The following is a 15,234-nucleotide window of genomic DNA, read 5'->3' as shown; positions in this document are numbered from 1 at the left end:
TTTTCTAATACTTTTTCATATATAATTTATTTTCATTGGAGTTACAGATTAATTTCTATGATTTTTGCAATTTTTAGCAATTTCCTGAATTATTTTTATACTGGAAATTTCATTTATTGCATCAGGCTGACGTCAGCAGGTCAGCCGACCTGTTCAGGTCAAACCTGACAGGGGGGCCCCACTGGTCAGCCTCTCTGGGACTAATCCCGCGCTGACCAGCCCTAACTGAGGTTTGACTTGGCCTTGGGCCCACTTGTCAGCGAGTGATTAAGTCACTAATCGGCTGGGTTAGCTTGGCACGTCGATCTCCACCGGCGGCGAGGTCGTCCTCGCCGGCGGGGAGCCTCCGGCGACCACCAGCACGGCGAAGGGGCTCGGAAATGGCGCACAGGGGGCCAAATGCTGTGCGGAGAGCACCAGAGGAACGGCACGTCTCCCGCAACTTCATTTCTGCGCCTAGCCGGGGCTGATCTGGCCGGAGATGACGCCGGCGACGAGCTTGGCGGTGGCCAAGGCTCGGGCGTCGTCGGGGTCTTTGCAACAGGGGGATCTACGCTCGGTTCTTAGCTGCTACAGCATCTACGCGTCGTCCTGGAGGTGTTGGTGCCATCGGAAGGACGAGCTGGACATCGGAGGGCTACCGGCGACGAGCGGCAGCGGCGGTCCTCGTCGGGCTCCGGTGAAACTAGGGCTAGAGGAGGGGATCGACAGGGAAAACTTAGGGGAAACGACCGCATGCTCACAGGGAGTGCAGAGCAGAGCTCAGACGGCTCGGGGAGAGGTCCGGCGGCAGGAGGAGGAAGACGACGGCGTTGCGGGCGTTGCAGGGCTCGAGGAGGCTTCGGCTTCTGCAGAGACGACCAGGGCGACGAGGCGGAGCTAGTGGCGTGCTCTCGGAGGGGATTCTATGGCCAGGGGCACGGCCAGCTCGAGCTCGAGCTCGGCTCTAATGGCGGCAGCAGGGAGAAGGAGGGGATCCTGGAGGAGGGGAAGAACCGAGGCGGGGAATGGATAGGGGAAGCTCTGGGGAGCTTATCCCCATCGTCGCCAGCGCGAACCGGCGGCCAGGCAGGCACGCAGCTGCATGGCCGCGCCGGAGGAGGCGGCGGCCACCTCCTGCTGCCTACTGGCGCGACGGAGGGGACGAGCGGGGAGATGGGCCGGGCCTGGCTTGGGCGACAGGTAAGTCTTTTTCCATTTTCTCTGTTTTTGTTTTTCTGTTTTGCTATTTATTGCTTTGCTAATTATTTCAGCTCCAAAACAAAAAGTAAAAACTATTTTAGACCTCCTGAAATATTTGTTATAATATCCCCACTCATTTCCAAGACTTTCAACATTTTTGGAAAATTATAGTTTCTGATTTCAATTTTGAAGTTTGAAACCAGTGGCTTTTGCATTTATTTAAAATGCTTAAAGTGTCAAGAAAATAGTTTTCTCCAATGCTCATTTACTTTCAAGATTTATCAGAAAGTTTGAACATTTCTTGAGGCCATTTTGGGTTCATTGATTTGAACTAGTTTGAAATTTCCTTTAATTGAAATGGTGGCTAGGGTTTTTGAGTTTTTCCTTTGCCACTTTGTTGTTTTTGTTGAAACTTCTTGCATGCAAATGAAAAGAAGACATGAGCACAATGCTATCTTGGTTAAGGGTTAGGGATGTGACAACTCGCCCCCACTCAAAAGAATCTCGTCCCGAGATTTAGAAGTCGTCGGGAATAACGCAGGATATCCGAGTCGGAGACGATCCTCTCTTTCCCAGGTTGCCTCCTTTTCAGAATGATTTGACCATTGAACTTTAAGAAACTTGAGGTTTCGACGTCGAGTGGTACGCTCAGCTTGATCAAGAATACGCACGGGGTATTCTCGGTAAGAAAGGTTATCTTGTAGATCAAGCGTTTCGTGGTCCACTTCACGGATAGGATCCGAAAAGCAATGCCTGAGTTGCGAGACGTGGAAAACATCATGAACCTTGGAAAGATGCGGAGGAAGTTCCAACTGGTAGGCAACTTCTCCTCGTTTGGCAAGAATGCGAAAAGGTCCAATGTAACGAGGAGCCAATTTTCCCTTGATACCGAATCGATGGGTACCCTTCAAAGGTGTAACCCGAAGGTAAGCCTTCTCGTTAACTTCAAAGGTCACAGCCTTATGATGACGATCATATGGGCTCTTTTGACGTTACTGGGCTGTTTTCAACTTTTCACGAATAATGCGAACCTGCTCTTCTGCATCCCGGATCATGTCCGGGCCAAAGAGTTGCCTCTCTCCGGTTTCTGACCAATTAAGAGGTGTTCGACATCTTCGTCCATAGAGAACTTCAAAAGGGGCTTTGCCCAAGCTTGATTGATAACTGTTGTTATAAGCGAATTCGGCGAATGGAAGGCACTTCTCCCAATTCATACCGAACGATATAACACAAGCTCAGAGCATATCTTCTAGAATTTTATTCACTCTTTCTACTTGACCACTTGATTGGGGATGGAAAGCAGTGCTAAAAGATAAGTGAGTCCCCATGGCATTCTGAAAACTTTCCCAGAAGCGAGAAGTAAAGATACTTCCACGGTCCGAGTTAATTTCCAGGGGAACACCATGAAGAGACACTATTCGAGAGATATATAGCTCTGCTAGCTGGCTAGCTGTTATACTCTCACGAACAGGAAGAAAATGAGCCACTTTGGAAAGACGGTCAATGACCACAAAGATAGCATTATTTCCTTTCTTGGTCTTGGGAAATCCGGTGATGAAATCCATGCTAACTTTATCCCATTTCCATTCAGGAATAGCTAAAGGTTAAAGGGTGCCAGCAGGCCTTTGATGTTCTGCCTTAACTCGACGACAAACATCGCAGTTAGCAACGAACTCAGCAATTTCTCTCTTCATCCTAGTCCACCAGAACCTCTGGCGTAGGTCCTGATACATCTTAGTACTACCGGGATGAATGGTGAGAGGGGAATCATGAGCCTCCTTAAGGATTAACTGCCTTAGATGTGGGTTCTTAGGAACCACTAAACGATTATGGAAGAACACCACACCTTGATCATTCATGGAAAATTCTTTAGCGTTTCCGCTAAAAATATTCTCCTTGATCTGTGATATACCCTTGTCATGCTTTTGGCCAGCTATAATTTGATCCTTAAGAGTAGGCTTTGCCACCAGGGTAGAAAGGAATCCTTGAGGAACAATATGAAGATTCAACTTCCGAAAGTCCTCATGGAGAAGTGGTTGACCTTGTTGTAGCATCAAATTGTTACAGTAAGATTTACGACTTAGTGCATCGGCCATAACATTGGCCTTCCCCGGGGTGTAAGTTATCCCTAAGTCGTAATCCGAGATCAACTCAACCCACCGTCTTTGCCTGAGATTCAAATCCGGCTGGGTGAAGATATATTTCAGACTTTGGTGATCAGTGAATATTTCGCAACGATTACCCAGAAGGTAATGTCGCCAGGTTTTTAGTGCATGGACCACAGCTGCAAGCTCAAGGTCATGTGTGGGATAATTATCCTCATGTGGATGCAACTGTCGAGATGCGTATGCGATCACTTGACGATCTTGCATGAGAATGCAACCTAATCCTTGTCGCGAGGCGTCGCAATAGATAACAAAGTCCTTAGAAAAATCTGGTGGTAGCAACACAGGTGCGGAAGTCAAGCGTCTTTTCAGTTCCTGAAAACTATGCTCACACTGTGGTGTCCACTCGAACTTTTTATCCTTCTTGAGGAGTTCAGTCAGAGGCTTTGCAACCTTGGAGAAATTCTCGACGAAGCGGCGACAATAGCTCGCTAGACCAAGAAAACTCCTAACTTGCTTAACCGATTCAGGTTGAGTCCAATCAAGGACAGCTTGAACTCTCTCGGGATTGACACCAATACCCTTACCAGAGATTACGTGGCCTAGATAGGTCACTTCTGGTAACCAGAATTCACATTTTGAAAATTTGGCATAAAGGCGATGCTCTCGAAGTTTCATCAATACCAGCCTTAGATGCTCGGCATGTTCTTGTTCATTCTTTGAGTCGATGAGAATATCATCGAGGTATACTACGACGAATTTATCCAAATACTCCATAAAGATTGAATTCATCAGTCGAGAGAAGGTGGCTGGGGCATTGGTTAAACCGAAGGACATAACGGTGTACTCATATTGGCCATAACGAGTAACAAAGGCCGTTTTTGGAATGTCCCCGTTCTTAATCTTGATTTGATGGTATCCCAACCTCAAATCCATTTTGGAGAAGACTAAGGATCCAGCGAGCTGATCGTACAGATCGTTGATCCTGGGGAGCGGATACTTGTTCTTTATGGTGACCAGGTTAACTGGTCGGTAATCTACAACCATCCGATCCGTTCCGTCTTTCTACTTGACGAAGAGGACGGGACAAGCCCAAGGAGAGGAGCTAGGACGAATGAAACCCTTGTTCAAGGCCTCATCAAATTGCTTCTTAAGTTCGGCTAGCTCCAGGGGTGCCATCTTATAAGGTCTTCTGGCTATTGGGACAGTTCCCGGAACAAGATCTATCACAAACTCTACATCTCTGTCACGTGGAATTCCTGGCAGTTCCTCTGGAAAAACATCCGGGAAGTCACGGACTATCGGAATGTCTTCAAGTTCCGGAAGAGGGTTGGCATTTAGGGAAGAGAGCTGGCATTTGGCAACTCGAGTAGAGACATTTACTATCTCACCCGAGGGATGGGTAAGCTGGACATTTCTAGAGTGAGCATCAATCTTGGCATAGTGAGCTGACATCCAGTCCATGCCCAAGATGATATTAATATCCGAAGATTTCAATGCTATCAATGAGGCTAGAAAAACTAGCCTGTCTACTAGAATCTCATTGTCATAGGTTATCCTAGAGGTTTGCCATTTACTACCAGGGGTTTGGACAACCAATGGGATTGGCATATCACAAAATGACATGTTATGCAACTGTGCATAACTTTCTGAAATGAAGGAATGAGAAGACCCAGTGTCAAAGAGAACGGACGCTGGGTGATGATTAACAAGAAGCGTACCCAGCATGACGTCGGGATCCTCTGCAGCTTCTTCGGCTGACACATAGTTCACACGGCCACGTGCAGGAGTTGGCTTCACATAAAACGCTTTGCCCGACTTGGCCTGCCCGACGGGCTTTCCGGGTTGCTTGGCACCCACATTCTGAGGACACTCACGGGAATAATGCCCTGGTTCTCCACACTTGTAGCATATCACCTGGTTGGCACGTGGTGCAGCATTGCTAGCTGGACCACCATAAGCTTTTGATGGAGGGTTGGCCTGATTCGTCTGAGGCGCCACGTAGGATGGCCTCGGAGTGTATCTTGGCGGCACAGAACTGTTTGGAACCCACAGCCTGCGTTTTGGAAATGCGGAACCAGAAGACGAGCCAAAGTCACGGGAGTGCTTCCTTGTGGCTTCGAAATTAGTATGACCAGTCTCCGCACTGATCGCTGTGTTGACCAGGGCTTGAAAGCTTGCACACTCATGGAGGCGCAGATCACGACGGAGCTCAGGGCTTAGACCCTTACGGAATCTTGCTTGCTTCTTGGCATCAGTAGACACCTCTTCTGTTGCATAGCGGGCGAGGTTACCGAACTCGCAGCTATAGGCATCCACAGACAACTTGCCCTGAGTGAAGGCACAGAACTCCTCTCTCTTTCTGTCCATCAGGCCCTCTGGAATATGGTGCAGACGGAAAGCTGCGCTGAAGTCTGCCGATGTGGCCACTGGTTCAGCGGGACGCATAGCTTCAAAATTCTCCCACCACAGATTGGCGGGTCCCTCCAGGAAATACGTCGCGAAGGTCACCTTGTCGCCCTAAGACACATTCGCAGAGCGAATCTTGCATGAAATGCTGCACAGCCAGTCATCAGCGTCGAGGGGATCGACGGAATGATGAAACTTTGGAGGATTCAGCTTCACAAAGTCATTGAGGGACACTGCAACATTCCTAGGCTGTCGAGCCGTATTCTGCTCAATACGCTCTAGCAGTCGGTTGGTCTCCCTTTTGTTTTTTTCTGCCTCAAGCATCACTTCTACCAGAGAAGGTGGGTGAGGCAGGTCTTCCTGCGATGCTTGACTACCCTGACCTTGCTCATGAGCAGGGGCACGGTTCAACCTGGTGAACACCATCCTGACAAACAAAATCATAGCTTAGACCAATATCATATCAATACTAACTATGGATTAAGAATGTACTGAACACACGGAATGCGGAAATGAATATCCGAACAACATGGTAACAAGCAACTGCTATATATACACCATGGTTCATACACACCCTTACATAGTTCAGTACAAACTTACTCGAAGAGCAAACTACTGAAATGGTGGAACTACTCATCAGAGGCTTACAAGCTTCATATACATTATTTATCTAGGCCTCCGGAATTCGTTTCACATTACTACCATACTCCAGAAGTCACGCAGGACTGTGAACATACGGCTACTAGCATACTATCCTTCCGCTCATAGCTCAGGCATCCGCATAGAACATCTCATAGAGATTACCTCCATGACCCGGAAACTCAACCTGCGGATCAGGAAACACTCTAGCCTGAGATCCCTGGGATCCATAAGGACACGGATGTGGCCTTGGTCCCCTGACTGGTGGTAAGAGGGGTCCCCGAAGAGGTGTAACTCCTCCTATAGCTGGCCAGTCAACGTGGGCCGGAAGATGGTTCCTAACAGGGTTCAGCATCTCCATCTCTCCATACCCTGTCTGGACTACCGGTGCCAGCTATGTCAAAGCTGTCCACAGACGGGCACGGGTAGCATAAAGCTCCATGCGGAGAACACGAGCATCCTTGTCTCTGTTCTCTAGCATCTCAACAGTGGACTGCAGAAGTGGATCCTCCATAGAAGAATCAAAATAGACTCCACTGAGGTATCCCTCTTCACCAGACTGAGAGGCCGGAACATAGCAGAACTCTGAATTCTGCAGCAGTGCATGTCTCGCTCTCATAATAGTCAGCATTGAATAGGCAGCATCTTGTACTGCCATGTCAACAGTGACTCCCAACCCATAGGACCAATGGATTGGCTTCTCCGCTCCAGGGTAGTCTGGAAATACCCTAACAGTGCAGATGTATTGGCTCTGGTTGAAGTCTCGGTACTGTTCCTCTACCGTGTACTCGGGGTACCAGCGGTAACCGCACACCGACATCACCCTGACCAGCATGGCCGTATGACCCGGCACATCAATGCACCTGGTCAGACGTACCACCTAACGAGAAGGACGGCCAGGCATCTGTAAATAGAGAGTAATGCAAAAGCATTAGAGCTCCGAATGAAAAATTGGGCAGCATAACAGCTATAAATACTCAAAAACAAATTTTGAGACAACCCAAAAATGGAATAGCGTAACCACTCAACTATCAAGTTCAACTCTCTGATCATCAAACTTACTTCCTGCTTCCTAGGAATAAAAGAAACCCAATATCTCTCGACCCGTAGTCCTATAATCTACCGATCAGAAATACGAGCCTAGGAGAAGATGAGTAACCTAGTCCTTAATTCCCGCAGAAAAGATGAGGATGACCGGAATAGAATAACTTGAGAAGAGAACAAGAATCTTATGTTCCCTTCCACAAACAATTCCCTTATATATAACTAAAGCAATTCTAGACTCAACTTCGACCAGTTTGGCTTAGTAATCCTACATTCAGTCAGGCTCTGATACCAACGCTGTCGGGACCCCGATCCTAAGCCATAGGAATCCAGCCTGTAACACATCGCATCCCTTTGTGGTCTCACGCACGGTTAACTCCACGGCTGCAACCTTACCTTAGCCGGGACCGTTTGCGTCTTTTGACTCACGTATGCGATAGTGTCGCTAGCAAACCAATGTCAAAGAACCCGGATCAACATGTCTAGTCATAAACCAAAGTGGCAGTTCCGCACAAGGACAAGCATACATGACCCAACAAAGCAGGTGTCGGTCATCAACGAACGTAGACGAGTCGTAGCAGGCTACAAGGACTCCATTACGTCGCGTGACATTTCCCCAAAGGGGACAGACACAACAGCTAAGAAGGACACATGCCGGTCAACCAATGTGTCCGGAGCAGTAGCGAACTACCAAGGCTCGTTGGATCACAAAGGGGCATTTCCTTGTAAGGAGTGCTACTAAAGTTCACGACTAGGTATTCGAACCCCATACATATCAAGTAGGACACACGTACGCATGGCATACCGATATGTATAGATACATCGATGGCATCACAACATAACCATAACCATACAAGCTTTATTTAAGAGGCTCGGAAGAGCCACACACATAATATTACACATTAAGGGTCTCACGACCCATAATAGCAGTCATACAATACAAGCCAGCAGAAGAGTTATAAACTGTCTGGGTACAGACAGGGCAACTAGCAGGCATGTGGCCTGACTATACTACAGAGCCGACGTAGGGCCAGATCGTAGCTGGGACACCAGCTACTCGTCGTCGTCGATGTCTACGAAGAACCCTCCATTAGGTTCATTAGAAACCTCTGCAACATTTATTAAGCAAACATGAGTACGAAGGTACTCAGCAAGACTTTAGGAGAACTAACTACTCATGCAAGGTATCAAAAGGTATTGTGGGGTTTCATGCGGGAAGCCAGCATTTGACTCGTGGCTAGACAACTTGCATTTTGAAATTAGTTTTGACAACTTGATTTCTCGCACACGAGTCCACTAACACCACAACAATACACTATCGTGGAATCATTCCGTCTCCATACGGAAATGCCGTCCACGACACTCACGCTTATCTTGACAATTTTATGAGTAGCCATTTAAGTTATCTATGAACAACATATGTCTCCAAGTAGTCCATATCCGCGGACGCGGCTATTCGAATAGATCATAACCCTACAGGGGTGTACTTCGTCACACACGCTCCCGCCACTTATCGCCATGTGCACGTCATGCACCTCGGCAACCTTCAAGAGGAAGCCCAGCGAGGGAGTAGGCCACGACCGTTAACCACACTAGTACCTAGTCCAGGTTTATCGCCTATCTGAGAGTAACCCGTACGGAAGTCCGACCGAGGTTTCCGCCACGGCCTCAAACGATGTTCGCAGGGTTCCCAAGCCCACCATCCGGGTGCCACTTGGTACACCGTGCCACTGCCTACCGCATCACGGTCCACCTCTCAGGTCAGCACCATGCACGGCCTCCAGCATTACTATAAACACCAGAAACTACTTGCAACTCCTGGGCCGAGTACTACGCGATTAATAGGCCGAGTGGGGTCATATTTCAGGGCCCAGCATGTGGTAGTATCTAGTCTTGGATTACATACACGGAACTCAGTTCCTAAGGACGGTTCCAATGAAACAACCCGCCATGTACTCCTACACAGCCTTTCACCGGTACCTTTACCAAATCAGGTTTAACACACGACCTTTGCTCACCGAACACATTCCACATTTCTGTTCATCTCCCAGATGACAGACCATACACAACTCTAAGCATAGCATGCATAGCAGGATAAGGCACATCATAGCTCAAGCATCTACCAGGTATGCTAGGTTGCAAGGTTCGGCTATTTACTGTGACAAGGTTAAGTCATGCAAAGGAAGTGGGTCCAACTATCGTGGCAAAAGCAGTTGAAGCATTTGATCCTAATGCAATAAATAGGTGCAGGAGCAAGAACATAGGAGTTATCGTGATGATCAAAAGGGTTGCTTGCCTTGTTGCTCAGAGGAGGAACGATATCCGTCAGACGGATATTCGGTGGAATCCGGGGGTGCGGAGCCTACCGAAATGAATGGCAACATTCAATAACAATCATATGCAATCAAAATGATGCATGAGCATGGCATGAGAATGCAAGTGATAAGTTATTATAATCAAGATGTTTTAGGTTTAAAGTTGATTTGAATCACATTCGAATAGCAATTCAAACGGGTATTCTCGGATACCGGTTTAATTGATTCGACCTGATGCTCAGATCAACCTAATGTTAATATGCATGAAATGTCATGTTATGGTACTGATTTATATCTAGGGCAGTGTGTGATCATTATATTTATAATGAAATTTGGATATTTTTGCAAATTCCATTTATAAAGTGATTAAAGAATTGAATTATTCCTTATTTCACTATTTAGGGTCCTGTAACTTTTTCAAACATAGTTGGAAATAGCATAATCAGAATACTTGAATTTTTCTGATACTTTTTCATATATAATTTATTTTCATTGGAGTTACAGATTAATTTCTATGATTTTTGCAATTTTTAGCAATTTCCTGAATTATTTTTATACTGGAAATTCCATTTATTGCATCAGGCTGACGTCAGCAGGTCAGCCGACCTGTTCAGGTCAAACCTGACAGGGGGGCCCCACTAGTCAGCCTCTCTGGGACTAATCCCGCGCTGACCAGCCCTAACTGAGGTTTGACTTGGCCTTGGGCCCACTTGTCAGCGAGTGATTAAGTCACTAATCGGCTGGGTTAGCTTGCCACCTCGATCTCCACCGGCGGCGAGGTCGTCCTCGCCGGCGGGGAGCCTCCGGCGACCACCAGCACGGCGGAGGGGCTCGGAAACGGCGCACAGGGGGCCAAATGCTGCGCGGAGAGCACCAGAGGAACGGCACGTCTCCCGCAGCTTCATTTCTGCGCCTAGCCGGGGCTGATCTGGCCGGAGATGACGCCGGCGACGAGCTTGGCGGCGGCCAAGGCTCGGGCGTCATCGGGGTCTTTGCAACAGGGGGATCTACGCTCGGTTCTTAGCTGCTACAGCATCTACGCGTCGTCCTGGAGTTGTTGGTGCCATCGGAAGGACGAGCTGGACATCGGAGGGCTACCGGCGACGAGCGGCAGTGGCGGTCCTCGTCGGGCTCCGGTGAAACTAGGGCTAGAGGAGGGGATCGACGGGGAAAACATAGGGGAAACGACCGCATGCTCACAGGGAGTGCAGAGCAGAGCTCAGACGGCTCGGGGAAGGCCTGGGGGCGACGAATCGACGGGAGAGGTCCGGCGGCCGGAGGAGGAAGACGACGGCGTTGCGGGCGTTGCAGGGCTCGAGGAGGCTTCGGCTTCTGCAAAGACGACCAGGGCGACGAGGCGGAGCTAATGGCGTGCTCTGGGAGGGGATTCTATGGCCAGGGGCACGGCCAGCTCGACCTCGAGCTCGGCTCTAATGGCGGCAGCAGGGAGAAGGAGGGGATCTGGGAGGAGGGGAAGAACCGAGGCGGGGAATGGATAGGGGAAGCTCTGGGGAGCTTATCCCCGTCGTCGCCAGCGCGAACCAGCTGCCAGGCAGGCACGCAGGTGCGTGGCCGCGCCGGAGGAGGCGGCCACGTCCTGCTGCCTACTGGCGCGAGGGAGGGGACGAGCGGGGAGATGGGCCGGGCCTGGCTTGGGCGATAGGTAAGTCTTTTTCCATTTTCTCTGTTTTTGTTTTTCTGTTTTTCTATTTATTGCTTTGCTAATTATTTCAGCTCCAAAACAAAAAGTAAAAACTATTTTAGACCTCCTGAAATATTTGTTATAATATCCCCACTCATTTCCAAGACTTTCAACATTTGTGGAAAATTATAGTTTCTGATTTCAATTTTTAAGTTTGAAACCAGTGGCTTTTGCATTTATTTAAAATGCATAAAGTGTCAAGAAAATAGTTTTCTCCAATGCTCATTTACTTTCAAGATTTATCAGAAAGTTTGAACATTTCTTGAGGCCATTTTGGGTTCAATTATTTGAACTAGTTTGAAATTTCCTTTATTTGAAATGGTGGCTAGGGTTTTTGAGTTTTTCCTTTGCCACTTTGTTGTTTTTTTGAAACTTCTTGGATGCAAATGCAAAGAAGACATGAGCACAATGCTATCTTGGTTAAGGGTTAGGGATGTGACATGAAGATGGCAATATGAGAGTCATGTTAGTAAGAAATTGTTAATCAGAAGGAATACTTGTGTTAAAGCTTGTGATTACCGTAGCATGCACGTATGGTGAACCGTTATGTGATGAAGTCGGAGCATGCTTTGTTTAATGATTGTCAACCTTTCTGTGGATGTTGGGATGACGCGATGGTTAACACCTACCAACCCTTGCCTATGGGCATGCGTCTAATACTTTGCTTCGATAACTAATAGTCTTTTGCAATAAGTATGTGAGTTATTTATGACTAATGTTGAGTTCATGGATTATACGCACTCTCACTCTTGCACCTTTTCTAGCCTCTCTAGTACCGCGCAACTCTCGCCAGTACATTAAACCCACCTTCCTCAAAACATCCACCATATATTTTCCTCAAAACTGCCACCATATCTACCTATTATGGCATTTTCATAGCCATTCCGAGATATATTGCCACGCAACACCACTGCCTCGTTTTTATGACATGCACCATCACTTCCATATTGCTTATAAAGTCATACTTCGTTCTAGATATCGAGTTGTAATCTTTTGAGTTGTAAGTAAATAAAAGTGTGATGATTTTCATTATAGAGCATTGTCCCGTGTGAGAAAAGGATGATGGAACCTATGATTCCCTCACAAATTGGGATGAGTCTCCGGACTTTATAAAAAATAAAAGAGGCTAGCGAAGCCCATAAAACAATAAAAGAGGCCATAGAAGCCCATCCAAAAAAAGAAAAAAAGAGAAAGAAATAAAAAAATGAGAGAAAGAGATAAGGGACAATGCTACTATCTTTTTCCACACTTGTGCTTCAAAGTAGCACCATGTTCTTCATAGAGAGTCTCCTATTTTGCCACTTTCATATAACTAGTGGTATTACATATTTTGCACAATCACTTAATTTTCTTTTTGAGATTTCATACACTTATAGCTCTAGTGCATTTGTTGCATGGCAATCCCTACTCACTCACATTAATATCTATTGATGGGCATCTTCATAGCCGTTGATATGCCTAGTTGATGTGAGACTATCTTCTTCCTTTCTTTCTGCAACCTCCACCACACTCTATTCCACCTATAGTGCTATATCCATGGCTCACGCTCATGTATTAATTCCCTGAGAGTTGAAAAGGTTTGAGAACATAAAAAGTGTGAAACATTTTCTTGATTTTCACCCTGGTTGTGAATGATTTAGATACTTTGTGTGGTGAAGATAGAGCATAGGCAGACCATATGATTTTGTAGGGATAACTTTATAAGACCATGTTATTTTGAAAGGAAGCAATTACCTTATTAGTATGCTTGAAGTATTATTGTTTTTGTGTCAATATTAAACTTTTGTTTTGAATCTTATGGATCTGAATATTCATGCCACATTAGAGAATATTACATGGATAAATATGTTAGGTAGCATTCCACATCAAAAAAATCTGTTTTTATCATTTACCTACTCGAGGACTAGCAGGAGTTAAGCTTGGGGTTGCTTGATACGTCTCCAGCGTATCTATGATTTTTGATTGTACCATGCTATTATATTATCAGTTTTGGATGTTTTATATGCATTAATATGCTATTTTATATTGTTTTTTGGACTAACCTATTAAACTAGAGCCTAGTGCCAGTTTATATTTTTCCCATGTTTTTGAATATTGCAGATAAGGAATATTAAACGAAGTCCAAACAAAACAAAATATCCGGAAAAAAATTTCTTGCACCAGAAGACACCCAGGAGACTTGGAGTAGGGGGCAGGGCATCTGTCGAGAGGCCACAAGCCTACAGGGCACGCACTGGGGCGGTGGCCTCACCCCTGGCTTGTGGGCCCCCTGCAGGTCTCCTAGCCCTATTCTTTGGCCTATAAATTCCCAGATATTTCTTTATCGCCAAAGAGAGCCACGAAAATACTTTTAAACCACCGGGAGCCTCTCTTCCATAGAGATTCAATCTGGGAGCCTTTTCCGGTAATCTGCCATAGAGGGAATTGATCATGGAGGGCATCTACATCAACTTCATTGCCCCTCCGATGATGTGTGTGTAGTTCACCATAGACCTATGGGTCCATAGCTAGTAGCTAGATGGCTTCTTCTCTCTCTCTTTGATCTTCAATACCATGTTCTTCATTAACTTCATGGAGATCTATTCGATGTAATATTCTCCTGTGGTGTGTTTGTCGAGATCTAATGGATTGTGAGTTTATGTTCACATTATCTATGAATATTATTTGACTCTCTTCTGAATTCTTATATGCATGATTTCATATCTTTGCAAGTCTCTTTGAATTACTGGTTTTGTTTGACCAACTAGATTGGTAATTCTTGCAATGCGAGAAGTTCTTAGTTTTGGGTTCAATCTTGCGGTGTCCTCACATAGTGACAAAGTAGGGGTAGCAAGGCACGTATTGTATTGTTGCCATCAAGGATAAAAAGATGGGGTTTTCATCATATTGCTTGAGTTTGTCCCTCTACATCACGTCATCTTACTTAATGTGTTATTCCGTTCTTCATGAACTTAATACTCTAGATGCAGGTAGGAGTCGGTCGATGTGTGGAGTAATAGTAGTAGATGCAGAATCGTTTTTGTCTACTTGATACGGACGTGATGCCTATATGCACAATCATTGCCTTAGATATCTTCATATTATTTGCTTTTCTATCAATTGCTCGACAGTAATTTATTCACCCACTGTATTATTTTACTTAATGTGAGAAGCCTCCAGTGAAACCTATGGCCCCGGGGTCTATTTTCCATATTATATTTTCAGATATATAAACCAAAAATACCAAAAATACTTTGTTGTAATTTATTTACTTTTGTTTCCGCAATCTTTTATATCTATCTCTATCAGATCTCATCCTTGCAAATAACTCTAAAGGGGGATTGAGAACCCCTTTATAGCGTTGCGTGCAAGAGTTTGAGTTTTTGTGTAGGTACTACTCTTGGGGCCTTGCTTGTTCCTCCTACTGGATTGATACCTTGGTTCTCAGCAAACTGAGAGAAATACTTATGTACTTCGCTGCATCACTCTTTCCTCTTCAAGGGAAAACCAACGCAAGCTCAAGAGGTAGCAGTGTCGCCATGGGAAAGGCATTATTCGGGTGCTTACCTCGGGTATGTTATATACCGCGAGTGTTGTATGTCACGGAAGTTCCCCTAGTCTCGTGGATACAACGCGCAACCTCCGCAGAATGTAAAACTATTCGAAGAGTTGTGTCCACGGTCAAGGATAGTTGGGTAACCCTTCTTAAACTACGTCTAGTGGGTTCCGCATCAACCAAGTGTGTGTGTGAGGTGGAGTATGAGGAAAAGATGGTGACATGGGAAAGATGATGTTTGAGCTAATTCAGGTGACTTGGCATGATGGGTGGACATGGGATGTTTGACCCTCGGTTGATATT

The sequence above is a fragment of the Hordeum vulgare genome, chromosome 6H (assembly GCF_904849725.1).
Source record: "Hordeum vulgare subsp. vulgare chromosome 6H, MorexV3_pseudomolecules_assembly, whole genome shotgun sequence".
Lineage (NCBI taxonomy): Eukaryota > Viridiplantae > Streptophyta > Magnoliopsida > Poales > Poaceae > Hordeum > Hordeum vulgare.
Note: the sequence above shows the minus strand (reverse complement) of the source record.